The sequence below is a fragment of the Schistocerca americana genome, chromosome 6 (assembly GCF_021461395.2).
Source record: "Schistocerca americana isolate TAMUIC-IGC-003095 chromosome 6, iqSchAmer2.1, whole genome shotgun sequence".
Lineage (NCBI taxonomy): Eukaryota > Metazoa > Arthropoda > Insecta > Orthoptera > Acrididae > Schistocerca > Schistocerca americana.
In genome coordinates, this window is record NC_060124.1 from 385,469,166 (window position 1) to 385,485,071 (window position 15,906).

A 15,906-nucleotide genomic window follows, 5' to 3' on the forward strand; every position below is an offset into this window, starting at 1 on the left:
GCAGTCTGCAGCATTTGCTGGTAAGGTTTCAGAAGCTATACCATGGCCGTTGTCGAGTACAGTTAACGGAATGCAAGGAACAGCGGCTTCTGCTTTTGAAATCAGCCCACCTACTCCCACCATAAAATCCAACACCAAGAGCAGGTAAAGCAACAGTGCTGACGTCATCTCCTTTTGAAAAGGTCTTGGAGGAGTCCCTGCATTAAGGGAAAAAGAAAGTAAATACCAAGACTACGGGAAAGGCAACATCTTCAACAAACTCTATTCCAAGAGATTCATGTGATGCATCTGGCAGACCTTCAACAACTGGGCTAGCAAAAGGAAGCTCTCCATAAGAAGGAAACAGTCACCAAATGGCAGGATTATGGTGTGAGAGACTTTGATTCAAGCATTGATGAAACAACTTTGAAAGACCCAACATCCTAATATGAAGAAGACGAGGTGCGTATTTACTGCGACCAAATTTGATCAACTGATACTTCTAAAGAGACCAGGATTAAGAACATCTGTTGCTTTCGCTAGTGTTCGTGCAGGTGTCAATGGTGATACTTAGAAAGATCTGAAATGTTACTTCTGCGTCAAGACGCACAAACACTGAGAATTTTTACAGTTATATCTAAAACGTCTGCAGAGTAACCGACAATTACGCACAACTCTTTATTTCTGAAAGAAACATTTGGTACGAATGAAGGTTATGTTACTAATTAATTAAATTTTAGTGTTTATTCGCAGTCCGCAACTAGAAAGCCTGAAAACCTGAAATTAGGAGCCACATTTTTCGGAGGTAAAAATTTCACCTTTTAATGCTTTTTCCTGCTGTTATAAAATGGGAAAATATTCTAAAGGCCTTTATCAAGGGTATTATATAAACATTTCTAGTAATACTTTGACACACTGCCCATAATTTACAAATTGCTAATTTACGTTAAGTCTTAAATTTAGAAATGGTACCCAATAATAGGACAGCTGTTACATTAAACAGAAAAATAAAGTAGCAAGAGCTTACTAATATTCCGTACTCTGCATGCAATATGTCCATTACGTTCATTCGAAATCTTAGTAGAATCTCGATCGTTAGAAAATGGTTCTCTGGTCTACATCCACCGGGGTCGACAGGACGATGACACTAGGAACAGCTATTAGGTTTTGCATGATGTTGTTTCAGGACAAATTTCCATCATGATGTAATTAAAAATATTTTATCTTTTGCTATTTTTCAGTTTCATTATAACCCGCCGCACTTAGCGTTCCTTCGTTCTTGCTCTTGTTTTCGCGCAGCAGCACGTAGTTATTCTTTCTCTGCTGTGTTTGCGTAAACTCGATGTTCTCTTGCGACCTTTCATGGTCTCAGAGTTCGCTGGTATTGACAGCGGGAAGGAAAACATAAATGGTTTCTAAAGCTAACATTGTTTGTTTTGAAAGGTGAAGCGTAACAAGAGACCCGTCTATGAGATGTAGAAAATTTATACGTTTGATAGCGTTTTGAGAAGGAATACTGGTCTGTTTATGACGTACCCGCAATTGAGCGCATTTTGCCTGTAATATGTAAGATTATTGGTGAGAAGACGGACGATAAAAACATTCTGCAACAGTAAGGTTGGTTTCAACACAACAGTGCTCTAATATGTATGGTCATATATTACGTGGCTTTTTCTCCTCAGATGATTCAACTGACCTACACCGTCAGTGATAGTTCAACGGCGATTCCGAATGACGGAGTGGCAGGATTTTTCACCTAGAAGGTCATTACCAGAGGCGAAGGGATGCCGTATTACGGAAAAAAAGTTTATCTAGTTTATAAAGTGAATTAAAATCACATATGTCCCCATAAGACCCACGAAACATTGTTCCAGGTAGATACGTCTCCCAGTTCGTTGTATAGCAGATGAAGAAGACAAAATAGAAGTCAGTCGAAGACTTGGACAAACCGGTTATGGAAAGTCGATTAAACACTAACCCCTAATTGTTTCCCTCCTCCAAGAGCATTGTGATTAGTATGACGATGATACAGAAATAAAAAATAAAACATCAATTCTGGGACGAGTTAGTGTGTTCGTAAACGTGTGTAAAAGAATATTTCCAATCAATGATGAACAGTCTTCTTCTGCAGCATACCATTTTCTGCGATGAACATGCGTGAAGACACAAAACTCTGTGGCGTTGCTGACTTGACGTTTGGGGGTGAATGCTAGCTCTGCTGTGTTTTTTGAGCACCATTCGCAGTCTGTTACATAGCTCAAACTTCCCAATACGTCGTCCCTGTTCACATTCCAGAGGGGGCAATCATACATAGTGCCTCCTTGTGGAGGAATAACTGCGAAATCGGATAGCTGCACTGGTCACACTAGTACTTAAGAAAGTAAATGCGATTAATCCGCTGAATTGCAGATCCATATCACTGACCACGATTTTCAATAGGATTTTGGAACGTATATAGTGTTAAAAGATTATGTGAATTACCTTGAAAGATAACGATCTGTTGACGCACAGCATGGAATCAGGGAATATCATTCTTGTCACACACAATTAGCTGTTTATTCGCATGAAGTAACGAGAACTATCGACGGGGAATCTCAAATTGATTCCATATTTCTAGATTTCCAGACGGCTTTCGACAACGTTCCTCACAAGAGACTTCTAATCAGATCGCGTGCCTATGGAATATTGCTTCAGTTGTGTGACTGGATCCGTGGTTGCCTGGCAGAAAGGTCACAGTGGGTAGTAAACGACGGAAAATCATTGAGTGAAACAGAAATGAATTCTGGCGTTCTCCAAGGGTGTGTTATAGGCCCTCTCCTGTTCCCAATTTATACAAACGATTTTAGGAGACAATGTGTGCAGCCTTCTTAGATTGTTTGCAGATGATGATGCCATTTATTGTCTAGTACAATTACCAGAATACCGAAACTGCAAACTAAAATGGACGATATCTGTATGGTGCGAATGTGTGGTGATTGTCTTTGAATAACGAAAAGTGTGAGGGCATCCACTTGAGTACGAAAATATGTTCGTCAGATTTTGGTTGGTTGGTTTGGTGGGAGGAGACCAACAACGAGGTCATCGGTTCCATAGGTTAGGGAAGGAAGTTGGCCGTGCCCTTTCAAAGGAACCCTCCCGGCATTTGGCTGAAGCGATTTAGAGGAATCACGGAAAACCTAAATTAGGACTCATGGACGTGGGTTTGAACCGTCGTCCTCCCGATTGCGAGTCCAGTGTGCTAACCACGGAGCCATCTCCCTCGGTTAAAATTTTGGTTACACAGTAAATCATAAATTTAAAGACTGTCAGCAGAATTAAATGTCAAGGAATTACAATTGGGAACAACTTAATTGGAACGATCACATAATTGATGTTGTGGGGAAGATAAGCGGAAGACTGCAGAACACTTAGAAGATGCGACAGGTCTGGTAAAGGGTTTTCCTATCGTTACCACATGGGGGTGGCGGAAGAAATTGAACAAGCTCTAAGAAGGGCAGCTCGTTTTGAACTATCACTAAATAGGGAATGTAGTGTAACGGATATGATAACTGAGCTGGGATTGCAATCACTAAAACAAAGGCGTTTTAATTGCGGCATGCTCTTTTCACCAAATTTCAAACACCACGTTTATAATCTATGAATGTGGCCAAAATATAAGAGGCCCCATGTCCTATGAACAACAAACAAACAATTCACTCGAATATTGTAAATATACAATAAAGAGTAGGGAATTATTATTATTATTATTATTATTATTATTATTATTATTATTATTATTATTATTACTATGGAAAACAATGCTGAACATTCAACAGGGCAATAATTCTCAGGAGGCACTGAAAATGTCCACCATAAACTTCGATACACAACTCAGATCATCTCAGCTTGTTTTTAGAAAATTTTGCCAATTCATTTGGTTGATTTCCGCAATCGCATTGCGAATGTTTCTTTTTAATTATTCAATTGCATGCGGGTTGCTACTGTAGACTTTACACTTTAAATTACCATACGAATTAAAATCATAGACAGAAACATCGGGCCATTTGGAAGGTCAAAATTCTTCAGAAAGTGTGCCTTCTTTTCCGAAACCCTCATAGACGTATGACATTGAAAACCGTCAAGTATGCGCCGTAGCACCATCTTGCTGGAAAAACGCGTACTCTCATTCTTCCTCCGTTACCTGCGCTATGAATGGTTGCAACAGTTCCGTTACATACACTTGAGCTTCACAGTGTTGTTAAACAAAATGGAGCCTACAGTCCGTTGACCTGCAACTGAACACCAAATGCCTATTTCCAAACCATGCAGAGGCACCTCAGGGCGTTCCCTGGGATTGCCTGCTGGCCAATGGCATGTGTTTTGGAGTCCAAGTACCCGCTAAGGTGAAACCATGTTTCGTCTAAGTTTTAATAAAGACCATCGGCGATATGCACGAGTAATCCTCCTTAGTAGTGTTGTCGTTGTGCATAATCCGTTTTAATGCTTGCATCACTCGTACTTTGCATTAACGCATATGTAACAGCTTCAAAATTTTCTAGAATGACATTCGTTTGATGCTTAGTTGGGAGGATAGACGCCTAGTGATTTCCGTGGACGTCTTATGGTAGTCTAGTGAACATGTTCAATATTTCCTGGCGAAATGCAATGTTTGGTGTTAGTGACTGAACACGGTGGTCTAAATTCAGTGATTAATTTTATCGTGAACGTTTCATTAACGTTATAAACGATTTACATCCAAAAAAAGTTTTCACTATAGATACTCTTTGCTCGATTGAAAAAGTTTAAAGCTTCACACTGGCTACTGACAACTCAACATCAATCACTAAAATGACCTTCGACATCACGTTGTATCACGTGACGCAACTCGCGCGCTATCCTAGCGTTACGAAATAACAACACTAACATAGCTTAAAATATCGTATTCAATGTAACACGGGATGCAGTGCACGCATGAGTAATTTTACCTGTGATTTGATTTTTTATTCTCATATACAACGATAGGAACTGGTTGTTACTAGCCTACTGAGGCTGTTTATTAACAGAATCACACCAGAACATCTCAAATATACTGACGGACTGTGCCATTGCGTTCTTCAAACAATGATTTGATTTAGTCAGATCCTCATCTTCGAAACACGTATCTCGTTTTAACAGGCGCCGTAAAAGTTTCTAATGTTAGTGCGAGTATGAAGAAATTGTTAAGTTGGCACATGGCGGTCGTATCTTAAAGTAGATTCCGTGATATTGTTCTGCAGAATGGAGTATGAATGTGCCTTTAGTCTCCAATGTACTATCATCGGTGAAATGAAGAAGTATTACATGCCCTGTTGAATGAAATAAATAGTCTGATGAGTACAGAATATGGATTGAGAGTAAAACGAAATATCTCCAACGAGATTAATGCAGACATCTAAATTAAATAAATTGCCTGACGAACAAAGTGAAGCAACAAGAAAGAGAGAAGGAAACAGAATGCAGTTTTCAAATTGAAAGGGAACGTAATGCTGTTTCAGTGATTATAGAATCGAATTCGGTTTACAAACAACTAATATGACTTTCCACTTCCTATTGCCTGGATGCATGCACTGACTCGGTTCGGGAGACTGTAATGAAGTCATTTTTTTATATCCGTCATTGCTTCTTTGACATACAGACTGAAGAGGAGGGCTAAACACTACATCTCTCTCTTGCATCCTTTTTAAACCGTGCACATTGTTCTTGATCTCCGAATCTTATTGTTCCCTCTTAGTTCTTGTACATATCCTATAAAATCAGTCTCTCCCTACAGCTTACCCCTATTTTTCCCAGAATTACTAACATCGTCCAATATTTTACAATGTCCAAGTCGACAAATCGTATTAACGTGTCTTGATTACTCTTCAGTCTTGCCTCTCCGATGCCTTTATATTCCCTAAAGCCAAAGTAATTGTCATGTAACAGATGACTATATTGGATATTATTCTTGTCAACAACTTGGATGCATGATGAAAAATTTATTGCAGGCGGCTGTCAACAGCATCGATTTAGTTCAAGATACGAATGGTACACAATATGCCATCTTACAACATATTTATTCACAACCGGTTTTGACTACTGATCATCTTCACAGTGCTGGCACAAAAATGGAAACAAAGTGAAAACTGTGAATACCAACAAAAATTACATTTTCATGAGAATTACTAGTCCAAAAAGTTAAGTATACTTACGATAAATACTGTGTCATCTTCACGTGGCATACATGCTATCTAACCAGAAAAGACGCCTCAGCTGACATCCAAACGTCAGGAAAAGCACTACACTCCAGAATAATGGCTTAAGCAACCAGAAAACTTTGAAAACATGAAACATGTAACAGCAGTAATTGCATAGCACCATTGCTCAGGCCGACAGCATCCAGTAGGTTAACGCACAAGACAAACTCAAACAACAAGGCCAAAGATCAAGGTAAACGAACAGGTGTTAAAATATGTGTACACTATAGTACAGTCACAGAGTGATATACATGCACTACAGTTATAATGAAAGAAATACAATAAATGCAGGAACAATTGTATAATTCATTTTCCCTTAAGCTTACTTATTTAATTTATCATAGTTTTCTTATTCACTTCATTTGAGTAAAATATTGTAAAACTCAATAGCCACATGATATTGTGGTAATATTACATGACCTCATGTCACATGATAAAAGCAAACCAACCATTTAGTGGGAACCATCACACAGGGAAACGTACGCAGTCATGTACAGTAATGTGCAATACAACAGTCATATGAATCTATAGCTATGTCACATGTTGCTTCAGTGTCACATGATGAAAACACTCTGACCATTTAGTAAGTCCTGAATCGTATGATACTATACATAGATATGCAACACTGGAAAAATTGTATCAGGCAATTAGGCTGTACAACTACCACGAATCCTTCAAACTGCAGCTATCAATTCAAATGTCAAATACAAATCAGAGGTTTGAGGATACAAATTGTGAAACGAAACGAGGAGCTGCGTACTGCTCACAGTATTACTCATATAATAATCATATGATACTACTGAAAAATCCAATTACATTACAAAGTTGTTGAGAACAACAACATCATAAAAAATGTACATAGATTTGTAATGTTAAAACATTATGAGAAGCAGTAATCACTAAAAACAGACAGCATAAACACCAAACCACAATCGATGCACTTCAATGCCAAGTCCATATCAGACGTTCGGGCCTGAACATAGTCTAACCAACTACAACACCAAGGCTAAAATCACTTCTAATGGTGTCATACAGAAATGATAATTATTCACATTATTACAACATGTGTGACCCTACTGTCCATCCCCAATCAATTTTATTAAACTAATTTACCAGTAATCTGAACATATCTTATGCCCAGTACACCTTATATTACATAACAGCATCAGTACGAAGAAACTAACTATCAGAAAAATGCATACACATCTGTTACCACATCCAAATAAGCCGGATGTGAAATTATTCCTACTCCACAAAGTGTAAGAGTTTATAAAGAGTTAAGAAGAGCAGAGAACTGAGTAAATTATGCTGGACTTCTCCATGGAATATATATATTGCTTAATATTTGTACCATGTGTGTGGATAGATTATAGGAAGTCTCTAATGAAAACCACAAGATACGTGTTAAAAATAGGTAAAAACATTTCAACAACATGAAAAATGTAAAGATAGAAAAAAGAAGGGCACTTGATGTGTGAGACATTTAAAAACATTGTATCAATGGCATCACCAATAGTATGTATATTATTAAGCATTTACAGCTTGTGTGTGGAACATTCTAGTATTAGGTCCCTAATACCAGAAAAGGGTGTCTAGGTGGAAGCTGATGTCAGCACCTAATAATGAAGTGACGATCGGTGGATCACTTATGAACATTTATGTAACATGTAAATGTAAAAAGCTTACAACGTTGGGGAGGGGGAGGGCGTGTCTAGAGAAAGAGAAGCCAATTTCATACGAAAGAACTTTTGGTTAACCTTATTAAGTAAGTTATATGCCCTGTAAAACAGTGTGTAAACAGTATAATACTGTCACTGATAACTATAAAAATAGGAGATGACAATAACAAAACACATCATTAGTATGAGGTACTCCTTATGTTACGCATCAATAGCTATTTATGCAAAGATATGACTTCAACACAGTATTAATCAGAACATCTGTAGAGGGAGAAAGAGGGGAGTTGGGGATGAGGAAAATTAAATTAAAGACAAAATTGTATTTGGGTCATTGTCTTACCCTAGCTTGTCCTAAGTGTTCTTTTGAATATGTCGGAAAAGTTATCTGAATGGTTTTTATTTCTTTTAATTTGCCTGTTCATTAAGAACTTTTTCAGGAAGTATGATCAAGTTTCCAAAAATTTCAGTCTCTTCTAACAGATTTATGTTACCGCCTGTATTGCTCTGTGTGATAATTCGTTGTGCTTTGAGATGTTCCTTAAAGTGTGACTGTGTACTCTCAAATGGGTGAATAAAGCAGATGAATTTCCTGGATACGCATGCTCTTTGCATTACATTCTTAGTTTCCTGCCTGTCTCGCCCATGTAGATTCTTTCACATTTCTGACACTTTATTATGTCAATCACAGATTGATCAAATATTGGTTCACATCCAATGTCTTGCAGTAATTTTGTACCTAACATGTTATCTGTCTAAAATGATAAAATTATATTACTTCTTTTAGAATGCTGTTTAATTCTCTCAGAGACGTAACTGCAATAAGGCAGGAAGTTATATTTTGGGTTTGGTTTCTCATTTATTTTTTTCAAGGAAATTTCACAACTATCAGCCTTTTTCCTTGTCTTTCAAATTCGTAGCGTATAATGTCGTTACAATCCATTTCTATCATCTACAAGCTAGTCACACTTGGTAGCGCCGAATCGCGCTGCCAGTGCGACACAATTCACGAGCAGTCGGTGCTTCCGGGTGACGGTATTACTTTAATGCAGCCGTTTGTATTGTGGTGCCAACGGCAGTCCACGCAATGGATGGTAATTCCCTCGTCTGAATGCTGATAATTTCCGACAGTGGTCCAGGAAGAAACAGAATGTTACTGGGAGTCGATTAATTGTTCTCGGATAGCAGGAGCAGTTGTTACGATGTGCACGTCCACAGCTCGGGGGTTCTCTTTTGTGATGTCAGACGTGGTCGACTGCTGACTGGACAGTGAAGGGGGAGGCATGTTTATAGCGATAAAAAATGCAATAGTATTGAAGGAAATTGAGGGAGATCCGAATTGTTAAATATATTGGGTGAAGGTCACGGTTAAAGCAGGCTGAAACATGGTAGTTTGATGTCTCTATAGGACCCCTTGCTCAGCAGCTGTTGTGACAGAACACCTGAAGGAAAATTTGGAAAATATTTTGAGTATATTTCCCGACCATATTGTAGTTTTGGGTGGAGATTTTAATTTACCAGATAGAGACTGGGAGACTCAAACTTTTATAGCGGGTGGCAGGGCCAAAGAATCCAGTGACATTTTTTTAAGTGCATTACCTGAAAACTATCTTCAGCAGTTAAACAGGGAACCGACTCGTGGTGATAATATATTAGGCCTTCTGGTGACAAACAGGCCCGAACTATTTGAAACAGTTAACGCAGAACAGGGAATCAGTGATCATAAAACGGTTACAGCATCAGTGATTTAAGCCATAAATAGAAATATTAAAAAAAGGTAGGAAGATTTTTCTGTTTAGGAAAAGTGACAAAAAGCAGATTTCAGAGTACTTGACGGCTCATCACAATAGTTTTATCTCAAGTACAGATAGTGTTGAGGATCAGTGGACGAAGTTCAAAACCATCGTACAATATGCATTAGATGAGTATGTGCCAAGCAACGTCATAAGAGATGGAAAAGAGCCACCGTGGTACAACAACCGAGTTAGAAAACTGCTACGGAAGCAAAGGGAATTTCGCAACAAACATAAATATAGCCAACGCCTTGCAGACAAACAAAAATTACACGAAGCGAAATGTAGTGCGAGGAGGGCTAAGCGAGAGGCGTTCAACGAATTCGAAAGTAAAGTTCTATGTACTGACTTGGCAGAAAATCCTAAGAAATTTTGGTCCTATGTCAAAGCGGTAGGTGGATCAAAACAAAAGTCCATACACTCTGTGACCAAAGTGATACTGAAACAGAGGATGACAGACTAAAAGCTGAAATACTAAATGTCATTTTCCAAAGCTGTTTCACAGAGGCAGACAGATCTTCGTTCCTTCTCTAGATTGTAGCACAGATGACAAAATGGTAGATATCGAAATAGATGACAGGGGGATAGAAAAACAGTTAAAATCGCTCAAAAGAGGAAAGGCCGCTGGACCTGATGGGATACCAGTTCAATTTTACACAGAGTACGCGTAGGAACTTGCCCCCCTTCTTGCAGCGGTGTACCATAGGTTTCTAGAAGAGCGTAGCATTCCAAAAGATTGGAAAAGGGCACAGGTCATCCCTGTTTTCAAGAAGGGATGTCGAACAGATGTGCAGAACTATGTATCGATATCTCTAACGTCGATCAGTTGAAGAATTTAGGAACACGAATTATGTTCGAGTACAATGGATTTTCTTGAGACTAGAAATCTACTCTGCAGGAATCAGCATGACTTTCCAAAAAGGCGATCGTGTGAAACGCAGCTAGCGCTATTCGTCCACGAGATTCAGAGGGCCATAGACATGGGTTCCCTGGTAGATGCCGTGTTTCTTGACTTCCGCAAGGCGTTTGATACAGTTCCCCACAGTCGTTTAATGAGCAAAGTAAGAGCATATCGATTATCACACCAATTGTGTGATTGGATTGAAGAGTTCCTAGATAATAGAACGCAGCATGTCATCCTCAATGGAGAGAAGTCTTCCGAAGTAAGAGTGATTTCAAGTGTGCCGCAGGGGAGTGTCGTAGGACCGTTGCTATTCACAATATGCGTAAATGACCTTGTGGATGACATCGGAAGTACACTGAGGCTTTTTGCGGATGATTCTGTGGTATATGGAGAGGTTGTAACAATGGAAAATTGTTCTGAAATGCGGGAGGATCTACAGCGAATTGACGCATGGTGCAGGGAATGGCAATTTAATCAAGTGCAATGTGCTGCGAGTACATAGAAAGAAAGATCCTTTATCATTTCGCTACAATATAGCAGGTCAGAAACTGGAAGCAGTTAATTCCATAAATAATTTGGGAGTAGGCATTAGGAGTGATTTAAATTGGAATGACCATATAAAATTAATCGTCGGTAAAGCAGATGCCAGACATTCATCGGAAGAATCCTAAGGAAATGCAGTCCGAAAACAAAGGAAGTAGGTTACAGTACACTTTTTCACCCACTGCTTGAATACTGCTCACCAGTGTGTGATCCGTACCAGATAGGGTTGATGGAAGAGATAGAGAACAATGGAGAGCAGCACGCTTCGTTACAGGATCATTTAGTAATCGCGAAAGCGTTACGGAGATGATAGATAAACTCCAGCGGAAGACTGCAAGAGAGACGCTCAGTAACTCGGTAGGGGCTTTTGTTGAAATTTCGAGAACATACCTTCACCGAGGAGTCAAGCAGTATATTGCTCCCTCTTACGTATATCTTGCGAAGACACCATGAGGATAAAATCAGAGACGATACAGCCCACACAAAGGCATTCCGACAATCTTTCTTCCACGAACTATACAAAACTGGAATTGAAGGGAGAACCGATAGAGGTTCTCAAGGTAACCTCCGCCACACACCGTCAGGTGGCTTACGGAATATGGATGTAGATGTACAACTTACTACCCTCACGTCCCTATGCCCATCGTCACACCCGAATATCTCACAGCTCTGGATATAGACTGATACGACCAGTCGACCAAATGGAGACAAAAAATGAAGCGCCTTCGAGACTCCGTCAGGTGCACAATGGGGCTGCCTCACACGAGTGCGCAGCATTTCCGCGTCCCGCACAGTGGTCACTCAATATCTGAGGCTGTTCACACCCCTTGTATACCGCCCCAGTCCTGGTAACAACAATAAACACTAACAACACTAAGCAGTCTGATGGCCGATCTACTTGCCACAGAGAACTGTGACTCTACAGTGAGGTGACAAAAGACTTGGGTTATCTCCTAATATCGCATCGCACCTTCTTACCGGCGTGGTGCAGCGACTCGGCGACACTTGGACTCAGCGAGTCACAGGAAGGCACCTATAGAAATACTGATCCTTGCGGCGTCAATATCTACTTGACTGAGTTGTAGCGGCTCCGGTCACGAGAACTGACAACTGCCGGGAGGGCTGTGTGATGACCACATGCCTCTCCATATACGTATCCAATAACGCCTATAGGCTGAGGATGACACGGCGATCGGTCAGTACCGTTAGGGTCTTCCGAGACCTGTTCGGACTGAGTTTAGTTTAGTTTGCTGCCTCTATAGCCTTCCATAATTGCTAAACTGCTGCCGGTGCAGGATTTTCTGCACCAGCTGACCTCTCGAGTATGTCTCATAAATGTTGGGTGGGATTCACGTCGGGTGGGTTGATCATGGTGGTAAGTGTTATCGGGATTGAGAGGGAATGTCTAAAACTTGGTACTCTCGGCACACTCTTGGTACGGTGGATTTCGGAATACTGAACTGCCTAATGATTTCCGAAATGGAACATCTCATGTGTCTGGCTCCAAATACCACTCCTCGTTCGAAGTATGTTAACTCCCATCGTGTGGTCATAATGAAGTCTGAAAGCTTTTTATAAGAACCACCTGAGTACAAACGACAGCATTTATACCTTGTGAACACGATACTGCCGCATCTCTACATGTGCGTATCTCGATCCTAGGATTTTTTGTCACATCTGTATAACGACTTACATACCTGCCGCTAGTGCGTATCCTTATTCCGCTCGTCACCTTAGTTTGGAGTTTTTCACCATTGTCGGGAAAGGAATTGACCATCAAGCTATGTGAAACGCGGAGAGCTCTGTGTGGGACAGCTTTCGAGCGCTGACGCCGAAACAAATTAAAAACGCCAGCCTTCTTATGGATGGCGCCAGCCGCCCGTGGAAGCTAATCTGCACCCTGCCTCTGCTCTGACCCAGCCCCAGCTCCGGCTGATAACTTGCCGCAGCTCCTGGCACGCGCTCTGCACAAAACTTCCGTTCGTGACTTCATTACGCTGCCACCCCCCAAACACTCCTGACTTTCACGAAACCCGTTTCCCGTATTGATTCCTCCGGACCCGGGAACTGGCACTACACCCTGGTATCTGCATGCCTGTTGAGCATTTATTTTAACTGCTGCTGAATGTCCGTCTGGCAACTTTTTAATATCATTTCCGACGCTGTCCAACACAATATCGTGAGATTTCGCACCAGTCTATTTCAGAGTATAGTGTGTAGCATTATCGTTGTTACCTTATGCTATACACGATTTACAAGTCTTAATAAATGTCCTAGCACCCTGCCCCTAGCACTTGTAAATGTTTTCAACATGTCCCTCTCCTTGCCGGTTCGGCTGAGAACTTCTACTTTTCTTGTCCAAATACGAGGGTAGTTCAGTAAGCCATAAAAAAGCAATAAAATGTTTCTTTCGTAAACAACAAACCTTACCTCTCAACATAGTCTCCTTTGAGGGGTATACACTTGGTCTAGTGATCCTCCATCTTTTCCCATCCCACTGAAAAAATGGGTTCTGTCAGACTCTGTAAAATACTCATTGACTTCAACTATTAATTCTTCAAGGATGAAAGTTTCTTCGCCGGCCGCGGTGGTCTAGCGGTTCTAGGCGCGCAGTCTGGAACCGTGCGACTGCTACGGCCGCAGGTTTGAATCCTGCCTCGGGCTTGGATGTGTGTGATGTCCTTAGGTTAGTTAGGTTTAAGTAGTTCTAAGTTCTAGGGGACTGATGACGACAGTAGTTAAGTCCCATAGTGCTCAGAGCCATTTTAACCATTTTTTGAAAGTTTCTTCCCAGCAAGGCAAAGTTTTAAGTTAGGAAGCAGGAAAAAGCCACCGGAATAAGTCTTGTGAACAGGGTGGATGAGGAACCCTTTCCAAAGCGCAGTTCACACACTTTCCCCATTGTTGATGATGATGATGACGATGTTTGGATAGTGGGCGCTCAACTGTGCGGTTATCAGCGCCCGTACAAATTCCCAACCTTTTCTCTGTCCAATCTTCCACTTGCATGAATTATGATGAAATGTTGAGGACAACACAAACACCCAGTCATCTCGAGGCAGGTGAAAATTCCTGACCCCGCCGGAAATCGAACCCGGAACCCCGTGCTCGGGAATCTTTCCCCATTGTTATCGCTGATATGTGGGATGGTGCATTGTCCTGGTCAAAGAGCTCATTTTTGCATGCGAATCTTTGTTTCTTTAGGCAGCGCAAGTTTTAGACAATCCAGCAATGAATTACAATGCGTGCAGTTATGATTCTGACTTTTTACGAGTAACACATGAGGGTTATTCCTTGTTGTTGTTGTTGTGTTCTTCAGTCCTGAGACTGGTTTGATGCAGCTCTCTATGCTACTCTATCCTGTGCAAGCTTCATCTCCACCCAGTACCTACTGCAACCTACATCCTTCTGAATCTGCTTAGTGTATTGATCTCTTGGTCTCCCTCTTCGATTTTTACCCTCCACGCTGCCCTCCAATGCTAAATTTGTGATCCCTTGATGCCTCAAAACATGTCCTACCAACCGATCCCTTCTTCTAGTCAAGTTGTGCCACAAACTTCTCTTCTCCCCAATCCTATTCAATACCTCCTCATTAGTTACGTGATCTACCCACCTTATCTTCAGCATTCTTCTGTAGCACCACATTTGTGAACCTCAAAATACAGTAGCTATCACCTTATCAGCTGACAAGATGGTCTTTGCCCTATTCGGCGCACTTTCACCAAGCTTCACGCATTGGTTTGACAGCCGGTGGGACTCCGGTGTGTGATGATGGAATCAGGTTTCATCAGCATTAACAAATCGGTGCAAAAAGTCTTCCAGATTGCAATTGAACATCGCGAGACATTGTGGTGAAATGTTGTGAAGGATAAGCTCTTGGTTGACACTGAGCAATCGCAGCATCGCAGCACTCACCTTGCACACAGCTGCTTTATAACCAAGATATTGTGTACTCGCTCATTTGGATGCCCATAGTCTCTGACATCTCGCGAATGTTTATTCGGCACTCTTGCATTACCATATCAAGGCTTTTTTTCAATGATTTCGTAGTGGTGGCCTCAATTGAACAGTTGGAGCTCGTCTCATATTTGTTGCTTCTCCGACCGCATTCAAATTCATTAACCCAAAAGTGAATGGTTTTTAATGGTGGTGCAGAGTACGCGTGAACTTCATTTAATTCTGTTTTGATTTGTGGGACAGTCCAATCCTTCAAATAAAAATATTTAATAAAGGCCTGAAACACTCTAATTAAGACAGCTGTCGATAGTTGAAATTCCTTATGCGACCCTTGGAGTAATCAAGTTTACCACTCATGAAGCTGAGATAAAAATGTTCCATTCTTTCATGGAATTTGCTAGAATTATCAAACAATTCCAGTTGATTTCAACACCTCATGACATTACATCTTAATAGCTTCAATGTTTTGCTTTTTCGGTTTTCCGAATCCATGATTCACATTTTATAATAATTTGTTCCAAAAGTACATTCTCAGAAACTTTTTCCTCAAATTAACCCCCACGTTTGATACTGGCAGAATTCTTTCTGCCAAGAATATCGTGTTTGTAAGACTGCTTTTTATGTCCTCCTTGTTTTCCCCTTCATGTGTTATTTTATTTCCAAGGTAAGACCACCCATCCATTTCTTCTGCTTCGTCATGTCCGGACAATATTTTTATCACTAATCGTCGCACTGCACTGGCGTGAGATGAGGGCACAAACTTACATGAATTACTGTTAGAACCTGTAGTCGGTTTTGGAAAC